Genomic DNA, 13,667 nt, shown 5'->3' with positions numbered 1-13,667 from the left:
CAATGTAAAAAAAAATGTTATTTTTTCTCTTTTGCATTCCCCCCCTGGCCTTTTTTCCTTTTCCTTTAAGCAATCCCGAAAGGAAGTAGGATTCTGCAACTTTTAACATTGCCCTCTAAGTAAGGGACCTTAACTGTGAAAGGATAATTAGCATTTTAAGAAAAGTGTTGACTCTGTGAGACCAACAAATGTAATGGGATGTATAAAGCAAGTAAATGAAGTTACCCACCATCATCAATGTCAAGAAAAGTGTTCACATGACATGATGTGGTTTCCACTGATATCTGGCCTCTCTCAGGAAGAGTAGGTGAGTGCTATGGGTTGTTGCATCCATTAGCTGACTTTCTTTAAGATAAAAGCCCCCCCGATCCCTACTGGGACTTACAGGTTAAGTACTATAAGTACACGGAATATCAGAGGAGACAGCATGTCAAGTTAGGCTATTTTCTGTTGTTGATTTTCTCTCATTCCTTATGGTTTCCACGGTTGACTGGATTTGCTGTAAGCACATAAAAACTGAGGTGACATTACAGTGGGGAGCTGTCCAACTCACTGATGTTATGCAGTGTGTCTAGAGCTGTCCGTTGTACTTGAGCCTGCACTTTTGTCTGTTTTTTGGTTGGTAGGTGTTAAAAAGTCAACCAGGTCAATTTGTTATAGACTCAAATAAAGATTAATCGGTTGAAAAAATAAACAGAACCTTTCCCTTCAATGTTCAAGCCAAGGGGATAAATTGGAGCAAAGGCCTCAATAATGGGCTAGACGGTGATACCATATTATTATTGTAAACATCATTATAGCATGCATCACATGGGACACGCTCAAGACCCAACCAGAATACCAATGACACAGGGCATTGTATGGCCCAGCAGTGCTTGCAACAAGAAAACATGGGACACAAAGTATCAGATAACCCTCACCTTGGATTGTAAGTAGACATCAACTTCCTCTTGGTATTAAGTGACTGCAAATACAGCGCAAAGCAAACGATGACCATCGATAGACTAGGATATTGTGAGATGGAATAATTGATAAGATGTGTCCTGGTGCGTAACAGAGAGGCTGCGGTGATTAAATCCTCTTTAACGTCTAACATGTTAAAGTGTGTTTATGGCAGAAGAGGGGTGGGAGACTTGGAGCATGGATGGGTTGGCGTTACAGGTTGCATCAACTATTGATATCCATACATCATCGGTAATATGACTGAATTAAAGAGATGGGATAAACTATTGTATTACCAGGAGGAGCCTCGGAGTTACACCTTCTCCTTCAGTCAGAAACAATACATTGATCAGAGGCCATCCTCTATAGCCTACTGCCTAACAAATAAAATATATGAGTTTATACTTTTTGACATCTTGTTATTGGTGACCTAAAACTCAGAAAACTAATTTGCTCATTAAAGGATTTTTGTGCCCCCTTTACTTTGCGTTTATAATTTAAAATTAAATTATTAATCTATTTATTCATGATTAACCTATTATACAAATTTCCTGATCCTCCTCATTCTTAAGAGCCTATCGTAGTCCAGGGGCCGGAGCCCAACATTTCACTTGTCAGTACCACTCAAGGTGACAAAACTTACGATTTTTGAAAAGATCCATGTCTGTAGATGGTATGTTGGTACGATATACCTTCCTGAATGGCAGCTGTATCATAGTAATCAGCTCATGAAGTTACCCACCCCCTTCAGAAAATTACATTTTAGATGCTGGTGCATATCCTGGTTTAGACTCATGTACAGGATATCTGTCAATGTTTCTCAATATAGTCTTTGGTATCATTATAAAGGGGACCTTTTAAGCATTCATTCAAGCTAAGATGTGAATCTTTCTGACCAACATAGAGGTCACTGCAGCTCTTTAAACTATAAACAACACACATTTTTACACAATTTTGCCTTATCTTTTCTTTAAGATTTCTTTCGCTTTATCTTTTAGCCCTGTGTCATCTAGGAACAACAGAGACACACAATACAAAAACTGGAATACTCACAGGACCATAAGGATTCAGGAAATGTATAATATACCCCTACTATATCATTGTTACAGGTCATTGTGAGCCTTAAACTAGAAGAGCATCATTTAATGATGCTCTTCTAGTTGATGATCATTAGGCTCCTATGAAACTATAAAAGCCACTAGGTTAATGTCACAAACTGGTCTTTATCATGAGAATACAGGATGATACAGCTGCCACTCAGGAAGGGTTATCATACCAAAATATCATCTATAGACATGGATATTTTCAAAAATGATAGGCAGGTTTTGTCACTTTGACTGGTGCTGATATCTGGTCTGGCTCATGGACCATACTGGGACTTACAGTCCGGGTTTACATGACATCAGTGAGGAATAAAAGGGCGTGCGAGGAGTTGGTGAACTGGGCGGGCGCTGTTGCACGTGTTCTGAATTGGGAAAAACAGGCTCGCAACGCATTTCTCATGCCCAATCCATCCCTGCTCGGCAGGAGTGACGGGAGGGCAACAATCATCCCTTCATCACCAAACCATCAGACCCGTGAGCATCTCCTCGGCGCGTAAAACCCCTCTGTGACGGACTAAAGTAGGGGGATGAACTTGTGCGGCAGGATCGCCAAACGCATCCACGGTCTCACTTTCCGGGAATTACGCACTTCTGGACACTTTTTTCCCCCCCGATCTGATCTTGACATGGGACTCTGCAAGATCATGGCAATTTGGACGAAATCCCTATTGTGTGAACATTGTTTTCTGAAACGCTTTCGGAGGGCTGCTTCGCCCGTGTAATCCTTCTTTTTTGCTGTTTGTGCGGGATCTGGACACGAGCTTTAAAAATGATCCCACCCCCCCAAGGTCTGGAAAACAAAACAAGTGGAGTCAAAGCAGTAAATGATAAAGTGCTCGACTTGGATCCTTTACAGTTTTCAGTGATTATGCCATCAAGGTTATAAATTTGGGTAAGGTGTTTTTTTTTTCTCTCTCTCTCTCTACCATTTCTGTGGGTCAGATTCACGTTGTGGTTCCCCTGTCTTTCATTGCGCCCTGTCAATTAAATGATGGTGGTAGTGAGACAGTTTTTAAATATCCACCCGTTTTCCACGCAGGCAGGGAGAGCAGGGCTTGAGACTGGCACACTTTGAGATGAAACTTTACGCTTCCTCGTCTTGAAGCGGACGCCTTGGATTGGAGAATAATCTTTTAAGAGAACTGAATGTCTAGATATTCACCTTGTTCACCTTGCTGAATTATTCTGATTACCTTGAGTAAAATAATGGGACATAATTTATGACAAACCCATTCAAATGGCCAGCAGTTTCCCCAACTGTGTGTTGCGCGAGTTGTTGAGGGAGTCTGAGGTGAGATTGATGCGGTGTTTCATCACTGGGAGGTTAAATAAGCGATCGGTTAGATCTCGGTACTGAGCGCTTACGGGACTATTTATTTATTTATTTATTTATTTATTTATTTATTAACGCGCGACCTTAAACCGCTGCGCACGGATCGGAAAGGCTTGAAAGACGGAGACTGAAGTGGAGGGTCCAGATGCAGCCGGCGGCTCCATCATTACGCACGGAGACTGGGAGGTGCAATGCCACTCTATCCAACGCACATACTTTGTAAGCATAGAAGCGCACGCACGCACTCGCCCTCTGTCACACACACGCATTCTTGTATTTGCCCCTCAGGGGGGCCACCAGTTTTTTTGCTCATTTGTGGGGTCCACGTCAGTTTTTTGGTCACTTGTGGGGCCCGTTTCTAACATAACCTAACATAACCTACCTGTACGAGGTCCAGTGTCTCTACACACACACACACACACACACACACACACACACACACACACACACACACACACACACACACACACACACACACACACACACACACACACACACACACACACACACACACTGAAAGGCGAAAATAACTTAGTGCACGTTAATGGGCTCAGTAATAAGGCCCAACCCCTATTGTATTGTAACTGTTAGTCATCCTTGTCTCCTCCCTCCTGCTCCAACTCCTCATCCCTCATTCTACGCTCCTCTCTCTCTCTCTCTCTCTCTCTCTCTCTCTCTCTCTCTCTCTCTCTCTCTCTCTCTCTCTCTCTCTCTCTCTCTCTCTTTCTCCGTCCCAGAGCTCTGTTCTACAAATTGTGTTGTACCGAGAGTGTAATTATGTTTTCTCTTCTTTTCTTTTTACGTTCGGCTCTGGCACTTCAAGGAAAGTGGTGTCCTTAGGGCGGGGGAGGAGAGACAGGGGGAAGAAGAGAAGCCGGTAGAAAGAATCGGTCCACGGACTTAATTCTCAATGACAGCCACATTAACGCAAGAGGAACACTACTAATCCTTGGGAGATAAGGCTGTTCTCTCCAACCGGACGCCCTGTCAGCTATAGCCATCAAAACTCACTCTCAGACACAACACAGATTCTGGTACCTGTAGGAGTGTCTGTGTGTGGCACAGATATATCTGAAGTAATACACATAATTACTTCAGAATCCTCCACACACACTCACAGCACAACTGAGTGATGGTGACTGACGCCAGAGCAAGGGAAGCCAGGGAAATGAGCTGGAGAACCATATATATGTGTGACAGATGAGATGAAAGAAAGAAGTGAAATTGTGTGTGTCTTTGTGGCTGATATCTAAGATTCTAAACCCTGGAACATTTGTGGTGGAAGAAAAAGAAACAGTGCACGTTAGATGGTTTTATGTGTGAGTAATTGGCTCTGTAGGTGAAACACTAGATAAATGACCAGGAATTGGTCATGGATGATTGCTGAAGTGGCAGCAGTACAATAAAGAGGCAAAGAGAAAAGGAACGAGAGAATAAAAAGACCTGATAGGAAGAAAAAGTCATTATATCATGTACAGGGAGGGAGTAAGGGGGGGGGGGGGGGGGGGTCACATTTTGAAATGACAGTGTCTTAACAACCTTTCATGTCAGAGTTTCTGGGTGTATTGAATCCGAGACCTACCATTGTATCATGCAATACCAGTGGAAAATACCACTCATTTGCATGAAAATGGGCTAAAAAAATAGAAATAAAGAGGAAAATAAATCTGAAAGGAATTAAGTCACTTCTACAACACTAGATCTATGACTTAAATGGTGGAAAGAGCACGAATGGATCAATGAGTGAGTGTGGAGTGTATATTTGCTTCTAGTCACAATGGGAAAACCACAGCTCGACAGGGTCATGATCTGCGGTAGCCAGGAGTAAAAGATTTGATACCTTGCTGATTGTGTGTGATTTCAAGTGTAGGCTTCTATTAACAATGAAAGAAACACATATATCATCATTTTCCTTTTTCATCAGTACCAACACACAGTGGGGACATGAGAGGATTTAGACTGAGCACTGTACGTATTCAAAAATGAGTCAATTAAACCCTCAAATCACAATAAAATATACCTGTTACAAAATTTGTAAGACAATTCAAACACAGGTTCCAGCTCGTCCACACAGCAGAGTTCTTGTGGAGTTCCTGTGTTTTCATGTTAACCTCACATATGTGAGTGTGAATGCATGTTTTACCCTCTGCTTTCTACTCTGAGTAATTAAGAACTGGTTGAATAGTTCTCAACTCTGACTATGCTTTCTCTTTTTCTCTCTCTCTCACTCACACACACATGCGCAGACGCACACGCGCACTTCCGCACACACATACACACATTCATACATACACACGTACACACACATACCCCCCCCCGCCCCACACACACGCACATTTCCACATAGAGAAAAAACTATAATTGCTGGTTTGGAAAACTTCAACTGTCACAAATCACTGAGTTAATTCCCCCTTTTTTTAAAACGTCTGTATGGATATTTGATGCAATTTATTTATATTAGATGTGAGTCTTTTCCACTCAAAAGAAAGTCTTTACTGTCATAATCATGTCCCTAAAAAAAAACAGTAATTCATAGGCCTCAAGGTGATTTTCTCTTCAGCACTGCCTCACTTTGTCCATGACAAATCTCCATAAGTGATAGTAATGGTGGTAATTGAAGAGGCACAGTTTCTTCCACCAATGCTCCGTCACCTTGGATACAATCTGCTGGTTACATTCATGTTTTTGTACATGCATTTATGTGTGTAAAAGCCCATTTATGTGTGTTGCTTCATGAGATAGTACATCCCTGTCTCTTTCACAGCTGGCAGATGTGCTGGTAGCCATAAGCAACAGTGGGAGTGTGTTTGTGGGACTCAGAAAAGCTCCGTCCGTGCTCCGTGGGTCCAAGTTGAACGCAAAACAAGGAAGCGTTGCGGTGGTGGCAGAGCCTGGGGCCGTCATCACACCAGCCCAGTGCTGTAGCTCATGAAAGGGGAAGTTGCTTTAACCGTAAGTGAGGTAGAAGCGTGGAAGTGGACCGTTGAGAGGAGGTGTAGATTAAAAAAAGGAGAGAAATTGAAGAAATAAAACCAGGGCACAATGTTTGTGTTAACTGAGTTGAGAACACGACTGAATCAGCAGGTAATAGAAAAGTTTCTGCAGGGAGGAGTGTGGGAGGAGGTTAAAAGCTCATTTGTTTACAGCCGCCTTTGATTGAATTATTTAAAACATTCTGAATTTAAATTGAAACAACATTAATTTCAGTACTACACTTTAACTACACTGCAACTCTAGCTTAAGTTTAACTTTTCTTTTTTTTTTTATCCCCGATTTTTTACCCATTTCATCACCCAGTGCTCATACCTAAGTAACAGTCCTGGGCAAGTTTAACTTTTCTTTATTATGCCACTGCACTGTCACTCATCTTTTTTTTTCCTAGTTACTTTACATGTTTTCATTATGTAAAGTACCTTGAATTTGTTTTACAAATAAAGTTGCCTTGGGTAGTCGGGGCTGAGGTGAAACTCTTAGAGATATAAGCAAAGGTGTGTGCTGCACATGCACACAGTTCATATAAGTTCATATAAGCGTCAACAACATGCACCCAGTGGTTGAGGGTCCCTCTTGGTGGCTAACTGATGTTACCACCAGCCAACATCTGCCTTCCCCTGGGATGGTGGTTGGAAGAAGGATAATAATAGGCACACAATATTTGTGTGTATGTGCCTGTGTATGAGCATAGAGAAAATGTATTCCACTTAACTGTATTTTACTATAAATTACTATACATTAGTGGATTTTTTGCCAGTCGAGCCTACAAATGACACGTATAGTTTTTTCAAGTCATATACAATTTGGGGACACCAGTCCACTTTGATACCAACATGCTAACCTCCACAATGAAAACTATTACATTTTGTTGTAATATGAAATGAACCCTTTAAATCTCTCCAAAGTGTGTGTGTGTGTGTTGAACACACACACACATTTTGTTACTTTGTTACTTTTTCTGTTAAAATGTTTCCATGTCAGCTGACCTGTTTCTGATATCTGTGCATGGTCCCTGTATGGGATCGTTTTTTAGCGTTGGGGAAGGTTAGAGAGGTCCAGCTTGCCTAAAGGGAACAGTGTGATGGTGTCATGCTCCACAGATTCACAGACAAATTAATTCACTTATTGACACTGCTGACACATCTCAGTGACTTTGTAAAATGAACAATTGATTAGGCTTCCTCCCTTTGCTCTCTCGCACTCTATTTTCCTGACTTCTCATGTTCTCCTTTCCTTCCTTCTCCTAAGTCCAGTTTTTCCTCCTCGGTCCACTCTCGCTCACTCATCCATGACTTTATTCATTTCCCTTCATTTCATTCTCTTTCACCTCTGCTTGATCAAACTCACATTTTAATTTGACTGGTAAGTTGACAGGCACAGCACGTCTTGTAATTAATATGATTATGCACAAGCTGGTCATTGGCAGCAGAGGACTGATATTAGGACACCACGTTGTCGGCACATATGCATTTCTTTGCATTCATGGATATGCATATTTTAAAAAAAGAGATAAACTTGTGTGTGTGTCTGAGTGAGTGAGAGAGAAATAAAGATTACTTTGGTCATTCAGGTTTATAGGTGTATTGTGCATTCTTCAGTGCATTATAATTTTGCGTCATTGTTGTATGGTGCAGAGTTGGGCCTCATTAAGTATTGATCCGGGGCTTTTCTCTGGGTCAAAGAAGCCAATACAGCAACAGGGAGGCCAAATCTCATTGAAAGCTAGTTCCACATGAAGTTTGTTTATTGTCTCCTAATCATAATTCAGGCACAAAAAAAAATGAATGGATGCTCCACTCAGGATCCCCTCTGCTAGGGCTGTCATCTCCCTGTGTTTTGAAGAAGAGTCCAGGATGAGCTGGCAGACTGCTGCACAGACTGTTCCTGAATCTTTCTTTTTTTCATTCTCTGTACAGACAGTAGAGGAGCTCAGGAGCTGGTGTTACTGGGTTAGAATGTGCTGCCTCCCTTGTGCCCTGCTGTTGTTCACTAGTTGTCTTTAAATGTTCCTCTTATGATGCCTACACAGGTTGGCAGAACAATGAAAATTGTACAATAGTGTGAGTGAAATAATTGAGAGATGGAAGTTGAACTAAGTGGGAAACAAAGAAGAAAACAACAAGAACATCCTGATTTTCAGTATTCTGAACAATAATGTACATTCTGACTAGTTGTCAACAGTAGATTGACTACTTGAGTGTACTTAACAAAGCGTGCTGGTGTGAGCATGAAGGGCTGTTGAATCTTTTGTAGCCAAGAACGCAGATCAATCATGACGACAGGATGCTTATCGTCTTGTACACTTTATAAGTTTAAGCCATTTACCATTTTACCATTTGGATAGTAAATAAATATTTGTGCATTTCCAGAACAATGTCTGTTTTTGTTTCCTCCAAAAAAGCAAGCTAAAGATGTCAAGAAAAGAAAATAACAGCATTAAATACAAGGGACAAGCATCAATATTGCAAATTGTTTTGAGTAGAGATGGAAAGAAAACTTGGTAAAATGTGGATGTGCCTTGTCACCTAATAGTGTCTGGTTTCTCTTGCAGTGCTTGTTGACACTGATTTTTAATGCACTTTTATTTTTTCCTTAGACCAGTGGTCCTCATTCCTGGTCCTCGAGAGCCGCTGTCCTGCATGTTTTTGATGTTTCCCTGCATCAACACACCTGATTCTAATTAGTGGTCATCACCAATCTTTCCTCCAGGTCTGCACAGTTCTGTTGGTGACACAGTCATCTGTATCAGGGTTTACTGGAGCAGGGAAGCATCAAAAACATGCAGGACAGCGGCTCTCGAGGACCTGGAATGAAGACCACTGCCTTAGACTATGGCAGATTTATGTGATGAACCACACACTAGGGAAGGGCCTTCCACAGAGGGAAGCTCTTATTTTGCCATTGAAAAAATGGAAAAAATGTTTATTAGCCCGTTACTCTTTGTGTATATATATATATATATATATATATATATATATATATATATATATATATATATATATGGAAGATGTCATGTGGTACTTTAACATGTTAAATTTTTAATCTATATCTATATTTTAATCTATCTATAAAAGCTATAAAGATTATGTTCACACATCTTAATTTCACTGATTAATGTAAAAGGATCATTTTTTTATGGTGGGCGGGGTCACGTTGACCTGGAGTTCCATTTAGTTCAGTGCTCACAAAGGGTACCATGACAACATTCTATTGTACACAAAGCACCGATTCACCATAAATACCTGAAACTCTGCACAGAACCGTAGTCTCTTGTATCTTCAAGACACTTCCTGTTGCGAGCCTCTCTGGTGGAAACCACGTCTACGACTCGGAAAACACCTCAGAAAACGCTTAAGAACCTCCGACCCACATTTCCTGACACATTTTCTACCGTGTTGATCACAGAAATGTCTTTTAGAGGACGTCCAAGACCCAGACAGGGATTTGTGAGCTCTCCCAGGGATGGGGCTCAGTCCCGGGTCTCAGATGATCTCAGCAAACTCCAAATGGACATCAAAGACTGCAGAAGGGAAAATGCTTTCCTGACCAACTGCAACAACAAACTGGAGTTTGAACTTGTAGATCGTGAAGAGGAAATGGAAAGAATGATGTTGATCAACCAGAACTTGGACTCAAACAGAGCTGAACTGAGAGAGCAACCCCAGCAGCTGCAGGAGGAGAATAAAGCCCTCCAAGAGAAAAGCCAAAAACTGGTAGAGTACAAGATGGAGAGCCATCTCCAGCAGAAGCAGGAACAGGAAAAATCCTGGTTCCGGCTGAAGGAGGCTCTAACGAAACTGACAAGTGAAAGGCAACGGTTCAAGGAAAGAGGAGTCGAGGTTGCAAATGAGAAAATGATCCTGGAAAAGCTCAAAAGACAGACTGAAGAAATAAAACAAGAAAACCAGAAGGAAAAGAGGGATCTTAAAGAGCAAAAGGAAAGCTTGCAAAGAGAAGAACAGATATTGATGGAGGGCAAGAAAAAACGAGATGGAGATTGAAGTGTTGCAAGCAGCAATGCTTGATCTGGAGGAGAAGAGGTCAGACCTGCAGCTTTTGCAGTGCAACATGGATGTGGAGAAAGCTGAGATGAAGCAAATGAAGGTACGAGAAGAGGAACATGCTGTAAACCTGCAGAATGACCAGAACAAGCTGCAGGGAGAGATCAAGATTTTAATGGAGAATAAGAAAGAAGTGGAAACGGGTCGGAAGGACCTGGAAATGGAAAAGACCCAGATCTGTGATACCAAACTAAAAACAGACAAAGACTGTGCAGAACTCAAGAGAGAGGTGGAAAATGTGGAGGAAAAGGAAGATGAAGCAGAACAGAAGAAAGAATTGGAAGAGGAGGATGAGAAACTGCAGCTGGAGACACAATTAGAAGAGAAAGAGAGAATCCTGGAGGAGGAGAAGATTGTTAAAGAGGAGAAAAAGAGGAGACATTTCTTAAAGATATTCAAGAAGGGGAGTCACGTGAGGCGTTCAGCTAGTATGGCAGCCTGAAAGGGAGCTCCGGCGATGGAAGCAGTATAATACGCGAATACGTGAGATATGGGAACTTATTGACTTTTCTGTAATTGTAACATCGACAAGTAACCCAACAAGATGCCTAACCAAACAAAGTTAACTTGCGTTTCTACAAGGAACAGCTCAAACGCGACATCCAGATCCGGACTAGCTCACAGTGCTAATGCTAACCAGCCTGCAGAGCCCAGCGAACCCGACATTGGCAATGCCTCGCTATCTGCGGATATTGCTAAAATATATGCATTGCTCAAAGAAACATCAGGGAAACAAGAGGAAAAGCTCAGCATCATAGAGCGAACAACCACAGCTGTTGAAAGCAAGATAGCAGAGCTGACGACACGGATCGGTGATGTGGAGGGCAGACTGGACTTTCTGGAGGATGCTAATAAAGCGTTGGTAAACGACCCCCCGGCCACCAAGACCGAAGTTGAACAACTCCGCCGCAAAATTGACGACCTAGAAAACAGGAGCAGGCGTAACAACTTACGGTTTGTCGGTTTCCCTGAGGGGAGTGAAGGCCGCGACATTCTGCATTTTTTGCGCCAAACCATCCCACAACTCCTGCATCTGGACTTTCCCGGAGGAGTGGAGATCGACCGGGCGCACAGGACCGCCGCCAGACGCCGACCAGACGGGGGAGTCCTTCCGCGGCCCATCATCGCCAGGTTTCTCCGGTTCCAGGACAGAGAGAGGATCGCTACAGCAGCGCGTAAGGCAGGGAGGGTGACATGGAACAGTCACCACATCATGGTCTTCCCGGATTATTCCAGATCGGTGGTGGAGATGCGCTCCAAGTTTAATCAATGCAAGCAGCTTCTGCACGACCGAGACATCAAATTCTCACTCATGTATCCCGCCGTGCTGGTAATAAAAACAACTGACGGCCGACGCGAGTTTGAAGACCCGAAGAAAGCTGCCAACTTCATCCACTCTCTCCCAACAGCCGCGGGTTCTCCATAGAAGATCTAACCAGCGGTGGTGAGGTCTCACTCTGATCCATTCTGTTTGGCTGAACTCTTACAGCACCTTACTGAGCAAGATCGTTCAGAGATTGCTGCATGTTTTTCTATCAGAAACGTTTCCTTTGATAATTTTTTTAGGTTATCCCAGTCTCACTTAAATATTATAATGAGATTTACTGCTTCACAGCCGTCTTTCTGGAAAGCTGCGGCTGTCAGTGCTCATGGACCTAAGTGCTTTTTTTTTTCTTGTTGTGGTCGCGCAGTTTAAGCGCGCCGGGGTGAAGTTTTGTTTTGATCACCCGGATTTTGCTTTTGTGTTCTTTGAGCAGCCCCTGCTGGACACTTTAAGTTATATTTCTTCTTTTTTATTTGTTTATAAACATATGAAGATACACATGCCACTCACTCTGCACATATTTGGATGGTTCTATTATTTAAAGATTATCTTCAATATCTTTTAAAATGGCAGGAGACAATAGACATGGATTGAATTTTATGACATGGAATATAAGGGGAATACACCATCCTATAAAGAAAAAGAAAATTATGTCATTCATTAAGTCCCAGAAATGTGATGTGGTGCTCTTACAGGAGACTCACTTGTTGCCAGAGGAGGTTAAAAAGCTGTGCTGGGGCTGGGTGGGTCAAGTTTTTGCTTCTTGCGGGAGCAGCAGGAGTAGGGGAGTCGTGACCTTACTCAACAAAAGATTACAATTTAAGTGTCTTAAAGAACTAAGAGATGAAGCTGGTCGTTATGTACTGTTATTATCTGTGGTTCAAGGTCAAACATTAATCATAGCGAATGTGTACGCTCCAAATATATATGACCCTGCCTTCTTCGGAAAACTTGAATTTAATCTAAACAGTCTTGGGAATTATCCAATTATCATGGGGGGAGATTTTAACTTAGTATTAGATCATGTGTTAGACCGGAGCCCTCCTGCCTCTCAGGCAGATAGGGCTGCTCGGGTGCTAGGGGATATGTGCAGAGACTATGGGTTTGTAGATGTTTGGCGGTTACTACATCCTTCCGAGAAAGATTATACCTTTTACTCATCCCCCCATGGTACTCTATCAAGAATAGACTTCTTTCTTATCTCCAATTCTATCACTTCCTCTATAGTTTCCTCCACTATTGGTAACATACTCCTCTCGGATCATGCTCCTGTATTTTTCCGCTTGCTTCCCGTTAAAAAAACTCTGCTTGCCTCTAGATGGCGACTTAACTCTAGCCTTCTATTGGATTTGGATTTTAAAGAATATCTAACAGCTCAAATTATCTTTTACAAGGAGACTAACTTGCCCTCTGCGCCCTCTGCTGGCATAATATGGGAAACCCTTAAGGCTTTCATCAGGGGTTGCATCATACGGCATGCTTCCTTTAAAAAAAAGACAAGCATTATCAAGCAGAAGGAGCTGGAAAATAAACTTAACATAGCAGAGAGGGCGTTTAAACAAAACACATCCTCTGCCCATCTAACTACCCTTACCAGGCTCAGATATGAATTGAACACCATTCTAACACGTAAAGCCGAATTTGCATTGTTCAGGGCTCGACAAAAATTTTTTGAGGAGGGGGACAAAGCTGGTCGTTTGCTGGCTAGATACATCAAGCAGAAAGAGGCACTAAGCTCCATTTCAGCTTCAAGAGTTCAAGGTGATTTGCTGATAACAGACCCAGTGGAGATAAATAAGGCGTTTAGGGATTTCTATGTCAAACTCTACTCTTCTGAAACCCAAGCAGGTGCGCAGGAGATAGGCGCTTTTCTCACTCCTCTTGGCCTTCCTACACTGTCAAAGGACCAG

General features: G+C 42.3%; 1 protein-coding gene across 1 annotated transcript in view; it reads left to right on the top strand.

The window, feature by feature from the left end:
- The first annotated feature begins 2,512 nt into the window (after positions 1-2,512).
- Positions 2,513-13,667, top strand: part of tafa4b (TAFA chemokine like family member 4b) — a 46,811-nt gene continuing 35,656 nt past the window's right edge. The window contains exon 1 of the mRNA XM_061728677.1: positions 2,513-2,937. The gene's annotated coding sequence lies outside the window, so the exon portion shown is untranslated. The remainder of the gene's footprint in view (positions 2,938-13,667) is intronic.

This window comes from Cololabis saira, chromosome 8 (assembly GCF_033807715.1).
Source record: "Cololabis saira isolate AMF1-May2022 chromosome 8, fColSai1.1, whole genome shotgun sequence".
NCBI classification, from domain to species: Eukaryota; Metazoa; Chordata; class Actinopteri; order Beloniformes; family Belonidae; genus Cololabis; species Cololabis saira.
This window is presented reverse-complemented; position numbering and strand designations above follow the sequence as displayed.